A 26,061-nucleotide genomic window follows, 5' to 3' on the forward strand; every position below is an offset into this window, starting at 1 on the left:
AACGGTCGAGGACTTGAGGTATTGGTTCGAAAACCCGTATACGGAATTAATCACTGTCCGTTAATGTACGCACGAACTTTTCGACAGGACGACGACGCACGCGTTTTTAACAATGTATACGTATATATAAAATACGGTTCTCAGGCGTTTATTAAAGTGCGAACGGTGTACGTTCACGGACGTCAGAGCATCGACGAGAAGAAAAATTGCGCTGAAGTCGATTAACACGCCAAACCATCACCGTGGCCGCCGAAAGTTAACGGCGATAATATATATTACCATTATATTATATGTATACACACATATACATATATCTTTACCAACGGTACGTTTTTGAGTATTGTACTGGAGACATGATGAGATCCTTCGCCGGGCCGACTTCTCTACGGTTCTAACCAACAAACTGTCGACGATGTCGTAATCGTTGTGATATTATAATCACTATATCATTACTGTAGACGATTATCCATGATAAAAAAAATAATAATAATAACGATGATTGGCTCTCATCGCGACGATATATTATATTATAATATTTATTATCCGTACCTTAAACTGAAATCCCGGTAATCAATGAATCGTTTCAACATCATTCCAAATGCAAAATATGCTGTCAGAAAACTCAACTTGTGTAGAACTGTACCTAATAGCAATAACTAAAATAATATTAAACATCTCTAAATTTATATTAAGCGATTTAATACTGTGGTCCAGAAAACGAGGACTGATAATTGTTAATAATACGTTTGAATTGAAAACGTACAATATTGTGCAATAATCCTAGGCGATGCATCGATTCGAAAAATAAACACGATTATAAAATATTATTATACGACACATATGTAGGTAATATTTATAAATTATATTTACTTATATCTATGTGGGACCTTACGAAACTATAAGAAAACAAAATATATTTTATTTCTAACAATCCAGACTAGGTACAATATTTTGCAATCTGTAATATCAATTTGATTTATTGTTGATTCAAAATTCATGATGATATTACTATGTAAATGATATAATAAGTATTATTATTAAAAATGAATAGTGAAAAATAAATCAGTTTTGTTATTGGAGAATGTAAATGATATACAAAGATTGTAAAATGAACTCAAAGCAAAATGTATAACTTATTAAGTAAGAAAATACCTATAATTTATTTAACTGTAATTTCTTAGTTATTTTGAAATATGAATAAATGATCCACTACAATGATTTGTTTTAGAAATATTATATATTTTTGCGAGTAAATTATGCATATAAAGAATAATAAATCATTTTGGTATGATAAAAATAAAAAATGATGTTATTACTGGAATTTAATAGCTTAAAATAATTTGGCTTAACCAAAATTTGTGTAAAGGTTGTATCATATCTATTGACTAGTTTGATGGCGAAAAACTTTTTTGGCCAAGAACCAGACATTGAAGTCTACCATCACACTTCACTTTAAGGTCATCTTGTAAACTGTTTCTTGTTATTCGATATTGAAAAAGTTTATTTTGTAAGCGTTTTTATTTTTAAAAATCAATAATTTATATATTTTTTTGTTAAACGAATAAAAATCGGCTATTGGGCTATTAGTTGTAGATTAAATTTTTTTTTCTTAATATATACTTAACATTTAATAAAGGCTTAAATTAAGTTATATAATTTGATTTCCTTTAAGAAGTTGATTATATTGAAGTTTTATTGGAGATCTGGTTGTAGAGCTTCGCTTAATTGTTGGGGTAAATGATGTTTTGATCTTGAGTTTGAGTATTTGTAGCGATTTATGAGTAGTTGTTTGACTGTGACCTCCACACCACACGTTTCAAACATAGGATGGTGTTTTCTAGCCATGAGGTGATTATGTATTACAAATGTGTGTCCAATTCGAAGGCGATTTAAAATAGTTTCATCTTTCCTGTTTATGCCTGGGTTTTTCCATATTTGGATATTGTTTTTTAATTTAATTTAATTTTGTGTTTTGTTTTGTCCAGTGATTTTGCCATTTTTGGTATAGGATGTTTTAGATAAGATTTTTAAAATCTGTACACGTACGTAAATTAAGCATTTGAGTGTCGTTAGATGAGGCTGATTTGTGTGCTTATTGATCTGCTAATTCATTTCCGTCTATATTCCACAGTGTCCGGGTAGCCAAAGAAAGGAAGTCACTATTCCTTTTTTATGGGCTTCGTAATTTTTTTTCTTGAATGAGTATGGATATGTCTGTTGGATTTATCAGATTATTTATACCAGTTAGGCTGCTAAGAGTCATTTAGTATTATATATTTATTATGCGATGAATCTTTGTTTATGATCTTATTTTGTACTACTGCTGTGTATATAGCTATTGCTTTGGCTGTAACATATAGAGAATTTGGGAGGAAGTTTGTAGGTAGTGGTGGAATCTTCGGTTACTATAGATATTCCTACATTTTGGTCTGTTTTTTATGCATCGGTGTAAATATGTTTATAGGTGGAGTATTTTTGTAAAGTGTTTTTAAAAATGTTTCTGTACATAATATTACTAAAATTTTATTTTTTTAAATTCAAATATTTCAAGGTTGATATCGAGGTACATTTTCCAAGAGGGGGGGGGGGATTTGGAGGTTTTCTTTTTAGTAAGGATTGTAAGTCTATTTGATAATCTTCGGCTTCTTTTATATTTTTTGTTAGATATTTATTTGAAGGGTTTTCAATGTTTATTAGTGTTCTGGCTGTGTAGATAAAAGTGTTGTAGATTCTTCTTAGTCTGGTGGTAGTTCGTTCGCTAAGTTTCTCAAGCTCTCAATGGGGCTGGATTTGAAGCCCCCTAATGCAAGATGTATACCAGTGTTAAGAGGAATATACAATATTTTTAAGAAATACTTTATTATAATATAATATATATGTATAGGTTAGGTCGTATAAAATGTATAGGATTATGGTCTAAATAAAAACAATAAACAATAAATATTTTTAAACAGTTTTTTTCAGTCAGAACTCAGAATCATTAGTTTTTTTTTATATAAAATTGTATTACGTATAATACTACCATACTCGAAAATAAATAATGGTATAAGTCTTTAGAATACATTTTTACGTAATTATTATTATTGTCCGATTGAATAGATTCCGATAAAATTATCTACGAACAAAATAATCAATTTTGTAAATTTAAAGATGATAATTATTTTCAAATATAGCTAAAAATTTATGGTATGGACTATAACATTATTATCTTCTCTGTTGGAGTGTTCATCCTTACGTATATATTTTCAACGTCACTTAATTGAGATCATAATAGTAATAATAATATGCTGTGGCCCGTGAAGGAATGCTTTTATAATGAAATGAAATTGTAAAAGTAAATACTGAAATACTGAGCTACAATAAATAAAATTGTTAAATTCACTTCATTACGTGATTCTCTGAAGTCCCACGTGTAGTTTAACTAGTTAAATACACACTGTGAAAATCAGACAGAAAACTAAAGAAAAGGGTTTAAATTGATTTTCGTCTTTTTATTTTTTTCTCTTACATCCAATAAATGGCGGACACGCGTGTAAATAACACTGTTTCAATTGTTAATCCAGTCATCTGAACAATGAACAATTACTACGATACAAATATTTTTCAATGTACTGAAACGATGCAATCTACTGATAAAATAACGTATAACAATATATTATATATATATTATTATATATACAGACTGTCCCGTGAGAATTTACCCATTTCGATGTCTCACGAAATAATGGAAATATCAAAATTCTGATTTTATAATAATATTCACAGGGATACAAACTACAATTATTTCATCATTCAATTTATTTTAATGTTTTTGTAAAAAATGTAAAAAAAATATTTTTTTATTTAATTATTTCCAAAAACATTAAAGATAGTCATTTTGTAGAATTTATTTTTCTGAAAATATCGACGTTTCAAAATTTTATTTTTATTAATTTCCCGATTTTTAATATTTTTTCTAGTTTCGAAGAAATAAAATATGATTGTAAGTTTATAATTATTAGGAACACGGAAGTATTCGGCCGGCCGTATAGGAATGTGCGCGGCTCGGTGGATCATATGTTTGATAACATTACGGTGTTAAATAATTCATAATTTTTCTCGAAACTAAAAATAAAATTAAGAACCAGGAAATTAATGAAAATAAAATTTTGAAACGTCAATATTTTCAGAAAAATAAACTCTACAAAATTCTATAGTCAATTATTTTGGAAATAATTAAATAAAAAAATATATTTTGTAACTTTTTTACCAAAACATTAAAATATGAAATAATTGTAGGTAGTTTTTATCCCCGTGGGTCTTATTACAAAACCATTATTTCGATATCACCATTGTTTCTGGTGATTTCGCAATGAGTAAATCCTCATTGGACAGCCTGTATATAAATGTAGCATGTAAATTACTTTAATGTTGTCATTCATATCCTCGTTATATTTAAGGACAGAGATCAAATAAACTTCAACAGTCAGTCGTGTAGTACCCCTTTGCACTTACCGCTCGACATTTGCTGTTTTACGCATGTTGTTAACTTTCGAGACGGTATTGCTACCAACCTCTCCTCTTTCTTAATTCGTAACCTCACTATTTATATATATATATATGCTATATAAAGACAGCTTTTTATTTACCCACAAATGCGCACACACACACACATATATTTATCCGGCTCAGTCAGTGGTGACTCCTTACTACGACCCTGAAGTAGTAAGTTCTCACACGCAGTCACTTACATAACATCGATTTGACAAAACAAAATAAAAATAAAAAATACTATTCGGCTTAAAACGAATAGACTTTCACTAAGCTGCGAAATCTGCATAGATCGGCAATACACACACATACACACGTCCACACACAGCCTCACCACGACCGGACCACACGGGATGGCGGTTGTGTTGGTTTTTCGAATAATGTTAATTCCATTGTGTGCCGCTTCGATCAAATAAAAGTTTCTCAGTCTCGTCCCGCTCATCTCGTCACGCGAGGTCTCCTACCTCAATCACGGTCGTTAAGTTATAATATATATGTACATATTATGTAAGCCGACAGCCATCTAAATGGTAAGTGGTCGAAAGCAGCTTTTTTTCGGCTATAACGCTTTCGGACTATATACCACCACTCTTCCGCTCACTCCGCTGACGGTTTTCCTCGTCATCTGTATAGTGCCGGAGTGCCGCAAGCGGCGTCTGAATGTCCGAAACCGTGATCGAACATTTATCAGCGATGTGTGGTGGGGACGTCTTAGAAAGTAATATATATATATAATGTATAATGTGTCTGTACGTTGTATATTGCGCACTATTCCCGAATCGCGTAGGGGATTCACTTTCTGCAATAGTAGCATATATATATACTATTCTCTTCCGGTCCGCGTGACGACTATTCCGGCCCCCGCCAGATTAATAATGATACGCGAGGGACGTACACGTTTCGGCGACTCGTCGTCGTCGTCGGCACTCTGCAGGGTATTTTATGACGACGGCGGTGGCTGTGGTCGGTCCGCATCGAATTAATCGCGATTGTTCCGTCTAGTCGATCTTTAATTTTGAATTCCGACGATAGAAATTGGCTGTGCACATAACATGCGGCCGCCATGTCGTGCAATATCATAATAGTAAAATATATAACTTATGTAATTTTCAAGTCTCGACTTCGGACACCCGAGAATTATAGATGGCAGTCTACCCTCTTCTCCCGACTCGTTACCCTGTTTCCATAGCGTCTATGAATTCCTCGTGACTCGAACGGCGATGGACTACGATTTTCGGACGCGAGAAATGGGTCACGGCGTTTGTCTCTTCGAATACAGATGAGTGTTTGCTGTCGCGTATACAGCGCACACGTGTATACCTGGCACACACCCACAATCCGCTCCACTCCCCGACACGGAGCGAGTCTCTCGAGCTTAAAACCCCCACGAGGTAAACCGATAAGGACTGTTTGTAATTCATAAGAGGATCGACGTGGCGGTTCGTTGTCGGAATAAACGTTGTTATACGAAATTAATTAAAACCGTCTCCGTAATGACGTAGGTAACTATGTCAAAGTACACACCTATAAATATCATTATTAGTCATTACGTGAGCGTCACACACCTCGGCCATGGTATTTAATCGATTTACGGAGTTTAAACAGAGTGTAAAACAATACGGCTGGCGTAGTAGAAGTCAACGTCGATTGTTTTTTTTAATGATTTCACGAAAAACGAGTAGGTATATTGTGTAATATTCGAGCAAGTTGACGAAATGAGTGGAGGTAGTAAGCGATTAATTTTTGTACCGTAAGTATAAAAACTTTTGACAAAAACAACTGTGTAAAATGCTACAAAAATCATTCGGTAGGTATATAGGACATTGAAAGCTCAATGAATATCAGTCCATTATATAATGTCATAAATAATATGCGAAGTTCGCTGGTGCCCATATTATACTGGTATATTTCGATTGCGTTAAAAAAGTTACGAGTGAATTCTGAAACGAAAAGAAACACCATCCTTAATATTATAAGAATGTTTATGCGACTATGACTTTATAAACAAATCTTTAGTTTTTTCGTTCCGTCAAAAAAAAAATTAATTAAATGAAAAAAAAATTAGTAGTGTAAATCCAAAACGTAGGTACTATTACCAAAATTGAAAAAAATTGAGTTAGATATCGATTCTTATGGAAAAGACATCGAGAAATCGATTGGTGTCATCAGAATAGATCAAAAGTCTGTTTTATGGACAAATACGCATTTAAAAATGACTGGTTAATCCAAAACTAACCTTTGCCATGCACTTAATTAGTATTTAGATAATCAAAATGTACTTTTTCCAGTTTTATGTCAAAATGTACTATTGCCCATGTTAAAATAATTGGCACCAATCATTAACTATACCAAAACGAACTATTGTCATAAATTATTCCAAAACGTATTTTCTTTATGTTATGCCAAACGTACTATTGCCAATGTTTTATTTTTCTATACCTATAGGTATAGAAAAATAAAACTGTTAGCCCAAAACGTACTTAAATTTTTTTTTTAAATATTTTAATTTAAATCAAAAGTTATTATTTAGTCCAAATTGCCATAAACATAGGGTTTGTATTCAAAAATTTAAAATTAAAAAAAAAAAAAAACTGTGTAACCCGTTATACATGACGTTTGTTGGGCTTCAGTTAACTGACATTAGTAAGAGAAAAAAGATACAGAAAATCGCTTCTCCTGAAAAATCGGTATTTTGGCAATAGTGCGTTTTGGATTTACACCGCTCAAATATGGTTGTCATATTTTATTTTATTTTTTTATTTTTTATTAAAATATATTAAAGTAAAAAAACTTTTTAAATTTTCGTAATACTTTTCTTGTCCAGCATTATATAGCAATCTCAATACAACTGCCACCTGTGATTGAATACCAATTTCTTTTGAGTGATGTATATAATCTGGTTGCCCGCGAAAAACATTTATGTCAAAACTATGTCTATTTGTCACACAAAATATATGTCCAATCATTTGTATGTGCACAGAAGCGGTTTCACGATATTTAGATATCACGATAAGAAAAACAATTCAAATGGCATTTATCGTTGATAAATGTATACATAAGCTTAAACGAAAAACTGTAAACAACTGTAAATAATGTTATTTTTGTCTTACCACCGACCGATTTATAATGTACGTAAACTAATTGTGAGTTTATAACCCTAGATGTTGGAAATTTTAAATTTAAAACATTAAAATAAATTAAATATACACAGTTACATGACGTGCCGTCCGTTACACTCATGAATGACCGAATTCACTTAATGAGTGGAAAAAAAATCAATAATAATATAGGTCTTGCTCTCTAGATTATTTAATTCAAACGAATTCTAAGTCTAATTTTAAATTACATTTAAACATTATTTTTATACAGTTAAAAAATAATATAATAACCACGATTATTAGAACACTGATTTTTATGTAAATATATAGGTAAAATGTGCAGATCTCTATTAAAAATTATTAAGTTTCATAATACCCTACTCTACCTAAATAAAATATTTAACTTATTCGTCCATGTTCGATATTTTTTCTTTTATAGTACAGCATCAAATACTAGGTTATGAACCTGCTACAAAATATGTCAATGGAATTCTTAAATTAATTTATTCATTTAAATAATTTCTAAAAATTAGATGTTTTTGTTGATGCTGTATTCGATTTGTTAAAGGCTTTTGAAGATATTTTCAGACATTCCTAGGCTTTTACTAGTTTCTATGTGGTTTTGACAGTAGACAAACAGGATGTACTTCATTGTGAGAGGTTTTCCGTAAATTTGGCACATAGAAGTTCTTTTCTGCGCACGAGATCTCCATGAGACACATTTGAGTGACTTTAACTTATAGTCTGTTCATAACAACTTGATCCTTGTGATGAATGAATGGGATTTAGGCCAATACGTGTTAGTATTTTTGATTTTTCTAAGTTAGTTATTTGGTTTATTCCATCATTCATATTTAAATAAATTAGTACAATAAGTGTTAAAATTCCTATGGATGTCAATGAGTAAGTGTATTTATAAGCCATAGATTTATTAACTGTTTCACTAGGTACCTACTTTGTCAGCTTTCTAATTACCATTATAATTTCTCAATGGCCTGATGGTGCCCATCTAAATCACTCTGTATTTTTATAGTTACTTATTCACAGATATATTCACAATAACTTAACCTAATCATTTTTCTGAGGGGATCATGAACAATCTGTAATAAATCATATTGAGCACCATGAGAATATCATACAAAAAATTAACGAAATAGTTCAACAATTTATGAAATCGTTAAATTATTTACACAACAACTATAAATTTCTCTAACTAATTGTGATTAGTGCTTTAGTTTTTAAATTGATATAATATTCAATGCGTATGTTTTGAATATAAATCAAATTTAATAAATTAATGTTTAATCAAAACTTTTTGTAAAATATTTCTTTTTTTAAATACATTTCGACAAAAATAACAGTACGAAATATTAACATATTTTGAATTTTTAAATATATCCTAGGTTAATTTTACCCCCGGTAAAAATATCCGGGGGTAAAAATCACCTGTTACATATTATATTATTTTCCCTGAATTCTGCGCAGTTATTTCGCTCGTTTAATTTATTGCTCTTGAACTTGGTGTTTAAATGAAACATAAAATATTTTTATTTATTATGTATAATATGTATAATATTATTATTATATTATATTTTTGAATATATAACGCAAAGTGGTATTTTATTGTATATTGAAGAAATAAACTTAGCCGAACGAGTGGAAAATGGCCAAAGAAAATTATAATTTCACAGTTTTTCCAAATAGCGTAAAATGTTTCAGTTTTACCATTATATATATATATTTAGTATCATACTATAATAACATATAATGATGTAGTTCTCGAGATGATACATTATTAGACACATTATTTCTCGATACCAAAATTACAAAATGTGTTGGTCCATTGGTCCACATTATAGTAAAATTATACACAAAATTAATGTCACGACTGTCATGATTAAAGTTTCGCTTTTGATTATCATTATTTTAGATTGGGGGTTTTTTTTTTACAATGACGGATGAAGGTAGTGATTGTTGTACACACTATTTCAGTTTTGATTCATCGCTTTAATTTTAAATTGAAATATTTCACCGTTGCTTTTATTCTAATAGTGTCAACAACAAATATTGACGTTACCAGTTGATTTTCGTAGATTAACCTTGATTATGTTGGCACTGAATCGTTTCCGATCAAATTGAATTTCGTCTCCTTAAAGGCTCTTGATAATTGTTTTTTCTCTTAATTTGTATTTCAAAGGCCTCTCAACGAATGTAATATATTCTCTGTTGATATATTACAGAATTAAAACGTTTGATATCGATATGAATCTTCTGTAGAGAAAAACTAATGCGTATGCAATTTGAAACAATAGCATTGCAAAGTCATAGTGAGTTTTTAGTTGTGTTTTTGTTTTTTTAACTATGTATTATACATTAATAATTTTGGGGAAATTAATATTATTAGGATATTCATTTTATCTTCAGTGTAAGTATTCAGAGAACGATTCACGTTTGTTAATGATTATTATACTTTATATACTTTAAATTAAAATTTGTAAAACCTATAATTTATTTTAATTCAAACAAAAATTAACTTAGGGATGTTTAAAACCTATAGTTAGGTATATGGTTAAATAGTCGTAATCATGATATGTTTTTTTCGTAAAAATTATAATATCGTTTTAATGCTATTTTTTTTCGTACACAAAATGTATGTGATTTTCCTTAGATTCTTTCTTTCGTGGCGACACTGACTATAGTGTAAGGTACCATGTATGGCTGTCATATTATTTATGGACAAGCCAAAAAAGGGTTTTTTTCAATGTGACCAGAAAAAAAAGAAAACGAACAAACGCAGCTTATTCCATGTGAATGGATTCCAAAATGGCGCACGAAATTCATCTGACGAAAATAAACAGACTTTTAGTTTTCAGTCGACTAAAGAACTGCCTACCGCTGTGATTCTTTATTTATTTTTTTTATTCTTCACGAAATAATAATTAAAACGAACCTGCCCGTTAATAAAATTATATGTTTTTATTGGAGTATTTTTTTTCATGTCCCGAGGGTAAAAACTGAAATTTCCCGTCCAACATATACCTACCCGCCAAGTTCAATCCTTCACCATCGCAAAACATGGCGAACCGATATTTCCACAGGTCAAAAAAAATTGGCAATTAACTCACACAGACTCTCTTATATTTTTCATGCCAAATTATTACAGTTATAATTTACACGACCCCACACCTTTACCCATCAGCCGCTGTTACAGTAATTTATCTCGGTACACTACATTCGATCAATAACCTGTTTCCGTTGCCACACTGGAGGAAAAAATAAATACTTCTCCACCGACAGACAACTTATAATCTTGGTGAAACATATTTTCGTGATGCCTATATGCGCTCATGCTTTGGCTCACTCCAGTTGCTGACGCGATAAAAGTTTCACACTTTTTAATATTATTATTCCCCAGCCAAACTATAATGTTCTTATGAAAACAACTAGTAACCGTCAAACTTGGAAAATACTCACCGACAGATGTCTTCTGGCCTCAAGTTCAATACTTTGTTTATGAACGCGTCGATACACTCGGATCTGAAACGCACAAAACTGTATATATGAGATTGAGCGCCAAACTGACGAAAAAAAATTATTTATCTGTATTATACTATATTTTATAGTACGGATATTATAGAAATATAGAATTTATTTTTATCACTATTATAAAAATATTTATCAACAACAAAGTTTGTCGTACGATCGTTATTCTTACGTAATATAATACAATAATATTATGATTTATGTTATCGAACACTATAATATATCCACATTGTACATTTGATTCTACTTCCCGCACTCGAGTTATTAATTGAATAAACTTTGAAATATATCCATTTTCCAAGGGACGTTTTACATGAAAACCAAAGTTATTTATGTATTTTGTTACACTTCGTGTCAGTTACTCAAAACGATGAACTTTAAACAATTATCTAAAAAATCGAAACAAGTAATTTCGAATATAATTTAAATTATATGATGTACACCATAACTTAATGTTTATACACCTACCTTTTTACATAATAATCAGAAATTACCGTTGTAACACGTATTTAATTTAAAACAAAAATTTTAGCATGGACCAATGTATTTATGGTTAAACAAAATTATTTCAGACCCGTGCTATATTTTAATCTTTTGAATTTTACATGCTATTGTACCTTAAAATTATAAACGTTAATCGAATCACCATGCCACGGAACCAGAGATTTCGACGTACAGCCACTTAAAGATATGTGAATGACTATAAAAAATCAAATATTTCTTTTTGACTGAATGGTTTATTTATTTGTTTAATTATTATTATTAAATGTCTCAAGCAATTTTGAAGGATTCTAAAAACACAACAATAACAATAAGAATTTCGTGGAAAAGCAATGGGGTTCTTACTCAAACCCATATTATCGTTACTATGTATCACAAACAGTAAACCGTCGATTAATTTTTAATGTCAAAGCGCTGCGTAGTTAGTTATAAATTAAAACTCAATTTTCAAATTTACAACCCTCCTGAATATAGTATACGCTCTGTGGGAATACATATACTATGAAAACAGTTAAAAAGGAAACTTCGGAGAACTATAAAAACTTCCGCTTAAGGTAGTAGTTTTTCGTTTTATTGGCTTTCTTATTGTTATATAACGCGTTATATATAATAGTACCTATAACATGATAGCATGTACTTAATTTTCGAACAAAAAGTTCTTTCTGCGTTTCAATTGTGTTTGGAACGACTAATATATTCCCTATCATTATATATAATAACTATTATTATCGTGAAGATATTTATTTTTTTTTATAAATTATTTTCGTTTGCCTTATAATATTACCTATATTTTGTATTCCACTTACCTATTTAGTGTACTTAATATTTATTTTTTCTGTATCGACGACGAACACTATAATATAATAATGTTCTGTGGGTTTTTCGTCGCAGTCCACTGGGCTCATTAACACGGAGTTAATGTCATTATATGGTATTACAATAATGTTTTTCCCCCCATTATTATTATGTTATTATGTTTTTATGTGCGTAAGCCTCTACGCTTTTGTATTGCTAGAAGGCGTCAGCTCGGATGGTGGCGATGGCGCCGACAACCATTGAACAAAAATAAGCATCTGATTAAATTATTTGTTCGCTATAACCGTTTTCGAGCGACGCAATAACGGACGTGCACATTCGGATAACTACTTTTGTTCGTGTGCTAACGGTATATTCAATATTGTTTTAGCGGTATATTAACTTTATTTTTTAGTCGGATTTTGAAAATCCACCGAATCGAACTGAATTAAACGCACGCTTTGAGTTATCCCAATCAGAGTTGGTACGTATCCACCTTCCTCCTTCCATAATAATAATGCGTTAGTATTGCATCAAAATCATTTTCGCACGTGCTTGATAGAGAGACGTCAGAAATAAAGCAGACCGCAAGTAGGTATTCGTGGCCACGCTCATACATACACACACACATGCACACCCATATTTAACGTTAGAGGCCTACAAAACTTATCATTAACTTGACATTAATCGGTTAATGAAGTTGTCGCTGAGGAACGATGCTGCCTGCTAAATTTTAAATCTCTTGACAGGTCCAAACTCCTCTGGTAGCTGTTTTATAGACTAGACGTAACATGAATTCGTTTAACTAGAAATTGAGGCCCCGGAAAAAACCACATTTGAAACATTTATAATAATAATATAATATTTTAACACTTTTTCGCGTCCATGTGGTATAATTTAATATTATAAATTCGTGTGTGTAATCGCCTGCAGTTAAGATTTCCGTCGATCGGTGCCGCGTTGCAGAAACTGAGAAAATAATAGTCAGGATTGGGTGGTTTAAATGACCGGTGTAATATTATATAACGGCGTGATAATTCTGGCACGTCTACTGATTTTTGGTTAAAATGCGCAGCCATTGCAGTGTACCCTGAGGAGCGGAGGGGCATCATTATTTATAACCGCCGCAACGCCGAACTGGCGCTCGGTCTTCATAATACCATAATTTACATGAATGGCGTACAAACTGGATCGCGAAACCGACTTAATTACACCTCGGTGACTATATTTTTCTTCCCCGCATACACACAATGCTATGTATAGGTATCTACCTCTATCATGTTGGAATAATGTACGCTTTTTTTTTTTTCTAATGGATAAATAAAAACCTTAACTATTGCGATTTTTGAATTTCAGACCGCTCTAAAGAAAAAAAAATCGTTTATCTTCGGAAGAAAAATAATTAATCCGTTTGATTTAATTGTTTAAATTGTTATTGTATAATATAATATAATTATATTATATGCCTAATACTATTTTTCTGGAGTTTATCAAATACGTTGGTGATCATAAATAGACATGACTAATGCTTTTTAATTTTGCTACTTTTACCCGAAAAGGATGTAAGTGCTAAGGCATTATTAAAGTCGATACTCACTAAAATATTCTACCTTTAACCTGAAAACATACTTATATAGAAGATTATATAATATTATGTATGTTTTATGGTTAAATTATTCTTCAATAGATGATAGTTTTCGATTAAAAAATTATATTTACTACTTAATTTAAATTTAAAACAAACACTGACCGTGTGAATAAACATTTGCAACCAATCATGATTCCATCGAGTGATATTTTAACAATATTTTATTTGCAGTCAGTAAACTGAATATTTTGTTAATTACAAACCCGTCAAATAAAATGTTCAAGGTGTATCTAAATGAACTTGCAAGTTTTTTCTGTTTGATTGGATTATAACGTAATGAACTTTATCAACAGTAGTCGTTGAGTTCAAAAACATGAGACAAATTTCTTCTTTAAGTTATTTCCCTTACTTCAAACATAGCAAATGAATTATCCATCAGTTAATGTGACAACAAATTACTAATCTATGCACACTATTCACTATCATAATGTACACATTATATCGATCCCATTATTACAAGTATAACAAATACAACAAAAATATATTATTAGTGTCTTATAATATGTTTGAGCATTTAAAAAAAAAGTTTCTAAGTTTTTATTTCATGTACTTATACAATTACATTTTAAAAATATTTTGTTAACAATACTTAATAAAGAGTCGAGATTCTTATAATAAATCCAACTATTCTAAAATTTACATATAAGATTCACATTCGTTTTTGAGTGATCCTGCTTCCTACCAGGAAATAATTAAATATTTACGGGAGCTCCTATTTTGTTTGAAACATTTAGTGAGAAATAAAAAGGTGAATCCTAGAAGTTATGTATTCAAGTTTTAATAAGCCGTATTAAGTTGACATAAATTCAGGAGGTGCCTACCAGATTAAGTATAAGCGAGCATTATCGAGTTTGTATATTCGGTACTCTATAGTTCCATCAATGAATGGGTATTTAGTAGATAGGTACTTCATGTATCCGTTTCTCAATTGATAAATATTAGACAGGCAGTAGCCATTGGTCGCTATAATAGTAATGCAATTTATAATTAATCACCGAAAACATACTGAGTATATATACCATAATACTATTACTGCACAATTAGTTTATAAATTAATTTTTAATATAATAATAGTTTAGTTATTATCATTGATACTGCAGATTCATTAAATATTGAACTTCTTCATAATATAATAGAAACATATTATTACATATTATTATACCTAATATTGTTATATGCATCATTATAAATTTTGAATTTTTGACATAAATATATATTATTGTGGCTGGATTTTTACAATTTGTTTTGTTTGTAACCGATTTTATAAATACTATTTAATATAATGATATTCATAGTTAGTTTAAATATAATATTAGGTATCGATTATCATATAATTTATTTCTTATAGGCTACTTATAACATATTATAATATGTACTTAAATGTTAGTGCATTTAACAAGTTATTTTACACACGCAAAGTGTTATAAATAAATGAAAGAATTAATGTATAAAGAGGTACTATCGTCATTACGTATGACTCTGTAGTGTTATTAATGTATTCAATAGATAATTCAAAATATAAGCTAATTTGGATATTTAAATACCAACTGGGTTGTGCCTTTTAGTAGACTGTTGTACGTACGAGCATACAAAAACAATTTTAAGTAGGACAAATAACATGCTGCAAAGCACATCCAATTCCTTCCTTTCCAATTGTTTTGGGAGTATAATTACACTAATTACTACGATAATTACTATCATCCAATATTTTATGAATACCGTTTGCAGCGGTACTGTTTCTGGTTTCATTGATTTTTTCTTCCACGATCAAACTAATTTTAATGTTGACTTTCTTAATGTGTCCTTGTTGTCATCAATTCTACTATCCTACCACCTACCACACAAATAAAATAATCCAATAACCCTTTTCTGGATACCAGCAAGTTCACCGTTTTCGAATACCTACACCGTAAATATTCAAAGTTTATGTTGGGAGCACAAAAATATGCAAGTGTATAACCTTTCTGTCCCGGACAAAACGTCGCAATAAAAGACAAACAGTTATTTGCTTTTAATAATAATAGAAAAATTCCACTCTGTACATTCCATATTCACAGTGTTTCGTACAAAAATCATGAATCGTCTTATAAAAGTATTCAATTACAAAGCGAAACATAATGGAATTAATAACAATATAATAAAAGAGAGATATCAAATATACGATGGTAAATAAAACATGAAAATCATGATTAAAAAATAAACTATATTCAAACCAGGTGTTTATTTGTGATACAACATTGACAAATTATAATAATACCGAGACATAATTATATCTATATACAGCGGTGATTGAAAAATAATAAGAAATATAAATAAGAAACGTGGTGGAAATTTAAATGTGGTCTGAAAAAAAATGGAGATTGATTCAACGTAATTTATACAACAATAGGTACAGATGTTTTTTGATAAAACATTTTATTTTTCATTATTACTAAATCATTGGTGAACTGATGTAATTGTTTTTTTTTTTTTTTTTAGACTATTAAAATATACGAAATCGAAGCTGAAAATATCTGTTCATAATCAATCAACTAACTACCTGCGTATGTATCTATACTTCTAACAAAGCTCTCATGTGTGTGTGTGTGTGTTTTTCCATTTTGACGGTTGTGAGTATTATAGATTTCGAGTCGTTTATTAAAACAGAATGTATAATAAAACTTATCCAGTAATATTTGGTATCGATATAGGAATACATTATGTTAACATGTTTTTATATTTATATCTCGATTTAGTAAGATAATTATTTCTGTCCGGCAGTTCTGAAGTTAATGGTTCTCGGCGAAAAGTGACGATACACAATGCCTTTACTTATCATTAAAGCACAATGCTAGAGTATAAATTGCACTGTGTTTGCTATTTTAGATTAAAACAATCGTATTGCACATTTTAATTAAATCTGTATATAGTAACCTATTGGTGGGGGTGATAGTGGTGTGTCCTCGCGGAAAAACAGTTGCAGCACCAACTATTTGATCGAATTCCAATAACAAAATGTCGAGGAATATAAATAAAACGGAACAAAAGTATTGGCCCCCCATAAACAGTAGCCGAGAAAACTTAGGAAAGTTCAATTGTCTTGTCTAAGAAATTGAGCATTGTGGAGGTATTTGAAAGTATTTCCCTATATACCATCGATTTTATCACCTCCCGTAGTTCTCCATCTATATAGATATAAATAAGCTTTAAAGGAAAGCAATCCACAATGCTCCAAAAAGCAATTTAAAAAAAATATAATGTTCAACGGATTGTTCCGAGTTGGAAGGAAATAAAACGCGAAAAAATGAAAATAATCTCCATACGCACACTCAATTTACCATATATATATATAGTAACGAAATAGCGCTTTTATTAAACACCAATTCCATTTTATAGGACACTGTAAACCATAACGAATTATTAGTTCCGTGAATTGTGGTTGAGTGTTTTATATCATTTTTCAATTGCACATAAATAGAGGGAGAAGTGTAGTTTTATTTGATTATCACAACGATGATGCCTAGAAAATATACGATATATTAATGGTTAGTAGTGCCAAAGTGTAGCGAAGTTACGATACTAAAAGCAACAAAATATTACTCCTGTCCCTAAAACTATTTATTATTATGCCCGTACAACATGTTCGTGTCGAATGAAATCTAACAAATACCTAACATCATAGAGTTAATGTTTTTTTATTAAGGCATATACAGTTTTAACTCGTGAAATATTTTTAAAAATAACCTTTTTTCCATCTGTTGCAAAAAAAAAAACTATTTTTATTTCAATCCACAAAATAGATAATAAATAGTATACATATATTATAATACTTTAGATATTCATATGCATATATTATAATATATATATATATATAATGTATTTTAGAGGTTTTAAATATTTGTTATAACTATAAGTATGATTAACTATTGTCAAATATTTCGATTAGTTGGTTAGGTTATATTATGTTAGTGCTACTACGACTGACAAAATATGATTGTTATAATACATCAATTGCCATTATTCTCACTAATTATTATTATTCACTATAAAAAATTCAATAATACTTTATAATGTGATGTCGTCCTCCTTAAAATAAATACAACCGAAGCATTAATCTTCAATACTGACGAGCAAAAAGTGCAGAAAATTTAGTAAAAAGTTTTCTGGGGGAATAACAACCGCAAATGTTAGACAATAAAAATAGACAGATAAAGTCTTGTGTAATAAACATTAAATACATTTTCACAAAACTATAAATATCACGCTTTTGTGTAACAAATATTACATTAAGAATAATAATTAGATTAATATTTTTATGGCTGATATACAATTATAATTTATAACACGTAATATTGTTTAACTTGTTAAAATTGTTGCTAATAAGCGATTCCATATTATAAAATGTATAATAAATCATTCAAATCGATTTTTTCAGCTCCATGCTAAAATTTATTTATTATTATTTGTGTACATTTTTAATTATAATGTAATATTCAGAGTTTTATAGTTTCCACTCGTCTTACCTAAACCAAAATAATGTTTGTTTTTGTGACTTAAGTAATTTACAGAAATTAAAATTTAAAATTTAATTAACATTAAAATGTCATCTTTATAGGTTTAAAGTATGTGACAGTAGAATATTATGTACTGTATTTTATTAAGATCATGAATAAAATTTATACGAAAAAAAATTAAAATTTAAAAATTTAATAAAAAAAAAATAAAAAAATGTTTGTAATAATGAATTTTTGAGTATAGATATTAGATATATAGTAAAATATTATTTAAATAGTTGATTACGCGATCGTTCGAAAGTTTGGTTCATGATTGATAATACAATATATTATAAGATTTATCATTTACTCCCCCTCCCCAACAAGCTCACTCTGAAGTGTTGAATAACCATACCGAATTTGTATTGTATAAACTCAAGATAATATCTAGTTGATCGTCCAATGCTGTATGATGATTGATGATTATTTATTTAATTACTCCGAAACAATATAAATAAATTTTGTCAAAATACTCCAGTAGATCGTTATAAATGTAAACATTCGCTGCTCAACATGATTGAGAAACTATTTGACAATACTGATACTTATATCAACAATGAATTTGTTTTATGGACATTTACCAGTTAATAAATTAAATAATATTATGGAAAAATGTTGGAGGAATTTCACCCGAATAAAAATATATAGAAATTATAATTACAAAATACTAATAAAGTTTAACATTCAAGTTTAATACATATACATTGTTTGGAATTTATGGACGAATAATTATTTAGTTTTGAGAAATATATGGTGTTATGATGGTTTTGTCGACTTAACACAGAAACACATAACATTGAAGAATGGAAGGCACTACAAACAATTTACGGTTTTCTTGGGTTCACTCAAAACGAAACGCTACAACATATTAATATTTTCAAAAAGTAATCACATATTGTGTATGTACCTTTAATATTTACATATCATTATTATAACATCGCTTTTATTAAGATAATCAAAGGAATTTCGATTTTACCTCACAGGAAATACAGGCTGCATATTCTGTCAATTAAACAATCAAAAATTCCACGCTTTCAACTGTAAAATAAATATATTATTGTTGTTGGTACGGATTTCGCATGCACGCTACACACAAAGGTTTTCTCACTTACAGATCAAAGCCAACGTTTTTTTTTCTCGTAGCTGACGCGTAATGCACGCGCCATTATACATATTATTATAATACATATATATATATATATATATATACATATAAGTACTCAGTAGTAATTGAAACAAGGATATGGTATCGTACCGAAAACCACAGGCATTTTCTGGAGAAACAAAAACACAATATTATATGCGAAATGTGGCTCGTGGCTGATAACACAGAGCTGATTCGAGGTTACAACAGCAATATTCGCCCCTCACACGAGTTCATATTGTATTTGTTTGTTATTATTATTATTATTATTTTGAGGAGAGATGGAAGTTTTATGTGGGGTGGAATAGACGCGCGGTGACGTTGAGTAGGTGAAAACACTGAAAACATATTTACGGTAATATTAACCGAAGCGGGCCGGCAGCGGCAAACGAGCATAGTATATTATATATACACGCGTCTGCCGAGTAGGTAATGTAGCTTAAAACTCTAAAAAAAAAGATCTCCTATTTTATGTTTTTCATTTTAGAAAGGTTCTCAACGACAATATACTTGAAATGTACGCGCGTAAATATAGAATGCCTTTTTAAAGCACCAGAAGTAGTATAATATGCCTATATATATATTAAAACCTATAGTGTACATATATTATATAGGTAACTGTATAAGCGTACCTATAAGAGTTTTGAATAGCTAATATAAGACGTGTAACCCCATATAAATTCAAACTTACGTAATATAGTATTTACACATTGCGGTGCTACAGCGAAAATCATATTTTATAATAAATGCAATGTATATTTAATATATATATATATATATATAAACACGTGTACCGTGCCATATACCATTATACCAACTGCGTGCGCATAAGTTAATAATAAAAAAAAAACCTACAGCAGACATACGTACGAACAGGCTCAAGTTTTAATGAGCCTGCTTTCTTCACGATTCAAAAACGTAACATATTTTATAAAATATCGAAATCTAATGAAATTAATCCTTAAACAAGTCCGATGTTATACTGTCTGGTTAAATATAATTCGTCACTATTACCATTATTAACTTGATATCGGTAATCAGTATACGTATTATTATTTTATATTTTTAAGCAACAAGCAAACGCTTTATAAATATTGGCTGGCTCTATTAAAAATGACATATAAAAAACACGGTCTTATTCAATTTTAGATAACCAGTACAAATCTTAAACGTATTAATAATAATACATTTTAAGAAGAAATAAATACGTTTAGACAACATTGAAGTAGCTTTTCATCGACAGAGGTATTGAAAGTCGTGAAAACAAATAGGATATGACTTAACATCACTGGTCTAATAATATCATAAGCTGATTGAAGTTACACAATATTATATAACTTCAACCAATGCAACATGCCGAGTATTATCTAATTATTTGGATTTTACGCGGTTAAAACGATAGCAAAGATTTAAACGATTCCGGTGAATCACGCAGTATTATAAACAGTATCTGTTTTGTAAACAGTAACAGCTGACGCATAAAAATATTAATAAATCTATAAAAAAATAATAATACCTATTAAAATACACTTGTCCATAATACTTCTATAGATTCGTAGAGAAAAATCTGCGCAAATAGCGTTCATTTTATATGCATTTATTTTTATTTAATAAACATAATATAAGTGTTGGGCCATATCATTGGTAAAGTGGCAGTAATTATTAGGATAATGGAAATCGAACAATTTTCTTGAATTTTTTTGAATTTAACACAAATATATTGTGAATGTGAATACGCTGTAACGTTTGGATCACATCGATCGAAAATGTAGGCAGCAAACAAATCACGTAACCCGCAACTTCTGAGATCACATAAAAAAGGTCTTTTTAATTAAAAAACGGTCCTACATTCCCATTATCTGGCGATAATGTCAACCAAATCACCGGATAAAAAATGAAGACACTTTTCGTGTGCGTTCACAATTTCCATGTAATCTTTTTTTTTCGCACAGAATAGTTGGGGATGACAAAAAAAAATTTTAAAACGTCACAAGGGTTGACGCGAACATTATACCAACGAATTATCGTAATAATAATAATTACGATGATATTAAGGTGTTTTGCGGGCGATGCGACGGGATGAACGGTGTTCGTGTCGGCCATTTTTATATTTAGTAAGTAAACCGTTTGAGAAATGACGCGCGTGAGTTTTCTCCACGAGGTTGTGAAACGGTGAAACAGATACGACGAAAAATCGTCAAAATTATTACGATCACTACGCCTCTCTAGGGGTAGGTGACCCAATGATTGGTGTGGACCCGTTTCGATACGATACTATACGGTTACCGAAAATAATTTCAATACGATCGGATTGATGCCGCCGGCGTTGGTGGACGAGCGGACAGGCGACGGTCGCGTAGTTTTATCGACGACCGACCCGGGGGCGACGCAATGACGGACGCGCACTCACAAAACCGCCCATCGCCACCACAAAACAGGAAATTATTGTTCAAACAAACACGTTTCTCTCATTTCCGAAAGGGCAATTCGCCCATCTCGCACTAATAAAATCATTGCCACGGTGGACGCATCAAAAGAGCCACCGGGCAAAATATCTTTAATATCCGTTGGCATTTCGATGATGGTAAAAATGTATATAATATATATATATATATATATTAATAATATACAAAGTGATTCACCTTTTCTTCAACAGTAAAAAACTTACATTCAAACTCTGCCTTCTAGAATTTTTAAATACCATATTTTAAAATTCTTGGGATTTATATGTTCTACTTGTCTACCGTCATGCGCAGATAAGAACTTCCCTTTTATACCGAAAAATATTAAGCCAACATTTTTTTTTGGACATTTCGACGCCTCAAATCAAAATTCAAACTTAATATGTTATTTGAGACATTTAACTCTGTGTACTAAAGATTATATGTCTACGATAATATCATTACTATGATGATATTGAAATTTATTATTTTTATTAATAGGTACTTATAATTTCTAAAAAATTTCAAAGTACAGTATATATAGTATTACTACATCCAATATTACAGTTATTTATTATATTATTTTTAAGGACTGCAATATTATCCTTGATATAAAATTTTTAAAAACTTGTAATCTATTGAAGTAAAATAAAATATTTAAAAATTTTGAAAAATATGGTTTCCGAGATATTTAGAAGAAATCAGATTTTGGTAACCTGTAATACATGATTTTAATATAATTATTTAATAAGAAAAACGCGCGGGATGGGCATGACTGGTGAATCACCCCGTATCATATAGGTAATATTATTATTGAGACGTCATCGTATATTAACAGTACAAAACTAACCTTCGGATTTATACATGTAAAATACATATATGTGTGTGTGTTGTGATGGACGAGTGGAGGTGAGTGTGTGAGATAGATAAAGTGAAAGATAGAGGGGTGAGTGAGTGTGTTCGTGTTTCGTGTACCATCACTCGATAATCCTTTAAAATACAAAGTTTCGTGAGGTCGAAATACGCGACCGTCAGTGTGGCACTGAAGATTTTTCTTGGAGCGATATTATCACTACTACCCATCAGACCTTCAGCGATGTTCGTCCCAGGTCGCGTTAGAAACTGCGCACATTTATGCATACCTGCACATAATCATATTATAATATACTTACTACACACGACGGTTATCAATTTTATTACGCGTGTATTATAGCTAGGTATACGATAATAGTTTTAAGTAGCCGTCGGCGATGAAAACGAAACTTTTTATACTGAAAATATTGCACGCATACGAGTTGATTTTTATTTACCATTTACTATAAACTTCAAACTGTAATGATAAAAACTGTAGGTAAAAAGACATTTTTTATTTCTTAAGACGTAGTAATGTGTAGGGAGGTGGTTGTAATGACTAAGGGGAAAAAACGTTTTCAAGAACACTTAAATTTGTCGATAAAATGACTGCTCGACGATAAGAGAATCGCCTTGTTGTATTATACACCGTCGTCTATTTTTACAAAATCGTTTTCCAGTCACGACGCCAACCCTTCCGAACGAACGCGTTTGCCGAATATTTTTATTCGGCTTTTCAATGGGATCACTGTGCGTATAGTGAATGTTTTTTTATTTATTTGCAGTGTATACAGATATATTATATTACACGTCCATTATATATGTGTGTGTGTGTATGCATACGACGAGCGAATGATAAATAACGAGCGAAAAACGTCTTTACGATTTGATCTCGTGAAATCGAAAACGACCGCGTCGTCGCAAAATACAATTTGCGAGGCGTTATTCGTGACCGCCTGTGCACCGGACTCAAGGTGGAGGAGAAGGAACACTAGCACCATAACTTACACTCAACAAAAAGGTTATGACAATAAAATCTCCATTACTCCATAACTCTGTCACCAATGCCACCATTTGTATATCAGATTATATAACATATATATATATATATACACGATAAATAAATATTACCTATATTCTATGCATGGCATATAAAAAATAATCATATTGTCATTATATTGTACATCCCGGAAGTCTTATAATTTTTGTCCGATATACGACCGGAATCACGGACGTCATCTATACGCGCAGGCAGTCTTATTAATTTTCTTGTTTGTTAAATTATTTTACTTATTTCTTTACTTTAAATGAAGCCGCGGCAATATAGGTCATTGTCTTAGGATGCTTACAATATATTTACATAATATGAGAAATATTTACAATAATAATTTTGAATTTTTATACTTTTTTTATATAAAAGAGTTTAAAATCGAAAATTTCAACCTTGTACAGGTTTTATGCTCAAACTCGTTGGTTTTCTTTTGTATTTCGATTTCCTTTGATACACCGACAAATTCGCTCAATCGTGTCAAAAAAAAAGGTGTTTGATGCTCAATCGTGTATCAGTCGTTTGACGTAGGTTTGAAGCGTGTGCAACAATATTGAAACCTTATTTATCAGTTAAGTACTGTTGGCGCTTATACATAATATGATTTTATACCGTTACGCAAACTTTGATTCATTCATGTTTTACTTGCTCACGCAGTTCCTTTATACATCCAATAAACAATATTATAAGAACTGATGATGTTAAGAGACTTTATATTAAGTTATATTAAATTAAGTATTAACTCATTTGTAGTAGGTAAATAAAATGTTTTTTTTTTTTTATAGTAAGACATAAATTTATGACTGAGAATTTAATTACATTTAATTGGAAATTGCATGCATTTTATATCACGTTAAATCATAGAATTTATTTCCGTAATTTAAAAAGTATTACGACCATCGATCGAGTGGTGGTTTGTTAAATAAATATTATTTTATAATTTATCGTATCAAAGCTATTAGTTAAATATTTAAATGTAGCGGTTAAATATGAAATAAAATAACTTGAAAATGAGAAAAAATTGTAAAAAAAAAAACAGAAACTACATAGTATACCATGAATAGATTATAGATAAACAGTAAAAAGTCACATGTCCTCAAATTAATGTTCATAATGTTGTGCCCTTACATAAACATTCCCGAAATCAGATGCTGATATTTCCCGAGGATCTTTCATTTTTCTGCGAATCAGGGTAACACTTCTTTGAATATGAATTTTCAACTCGGTAATTGTTGTTGTAAGAAGTTTGGCGGAAACTCTATTTTTTAGATGGTCAAACATGAAAGAATTGTACCTGGTTGCGTTTGGTGGTTTTGAGGGCCAATGAATTTCACCAAACCATGAAATAAGACGCTTAAACAACGAATATATACACCATCTTACGGAAATTTATTTCAAGACATGATATTTTTAATTATTGAAATTTTAATAATGTCATATTATTATATTACATTTAAGTTTCTGTTTTCAAAAAAAAAAAATACATTTTTTAAATATATTTGTTTACCTAGATACTTATATTTTTAGAGTTAGTTAATACTTTTTCGTATTTACGAAACACCCTGTACCTACGTATGGCAACCATATATTTAATAGTTCTTATTTATCACAGATGTTTAAATGTAAATCTATAATTTTTTTCATCAAACGATCTTTAAATTCAGTGAGATTTATTCGGAAATAGGTACATAATAAGAATTTTCCTTCTTATATTCATGAATTGCTTTTTTTTAGATTCAATTATTATCATATTACGGTGTACACATTAGTACTTTCCTACTACCCCCTTTATTTACTTATTAGCTGTTTTATTAATATCTTATAGATTTATTGAGTAGAATAGAAGCTTTTCATTTGATATTTATTCAATAGGAGGATTAATCTAGTTATTAAATACGAAATAATAATATTAATATATGTGATTAATTA

At 30.2% G+C, this 26,061-nt stretch overlaps 1 protein-coding gene across 13 annotated transcripts in view; it reads right to left on the reverse strand.

The window, feature by feature from the left end:
* kek2 (leucine-rich repeat, immunoglobulin-like domain-containing kekkon 2 protein) overlaps positions 1–26,061 on the reverse strand; it is a 325,751-nt gene that overhangs the window by 198,985 nt on the left and 100,705 nt on the right. For 11 of the 13 annotated variants that reach the window (XR_016191396.1, XM_015517998.2, XM_089225635.1 and 8 more), the window contains one exon: positions 11,103–11,165. The exons of the other annotated variants lie outside the window; for them this stretch is intronic. The gene's annotated coding sequence lies outside the window, so the exon portion shown is untranslated. The remainder of the gene's footprint in view (positions 1–11,102; positions 11,166–26,061) is intronic. 13 annotated transcript variants of the gene reach the window in all.

The sequence above is a fragment of the Diuraphis noxia genome, unplaced genomic scaffold (genome assembly GCF_037042655.1).
Source record: "Diuraphis noxia isolate RWA-SAM2 unplaced genomic scaffold, SU_Dnox_SAM2 contig0004, whole genome shotgun sequence".
NCBI classification, from domain to species: Eukaryota; Metazoa; Arthropoda; class Insecta; order Hemiptera; family Aphididae; genus Diuraphis; species Diuraphis noxia.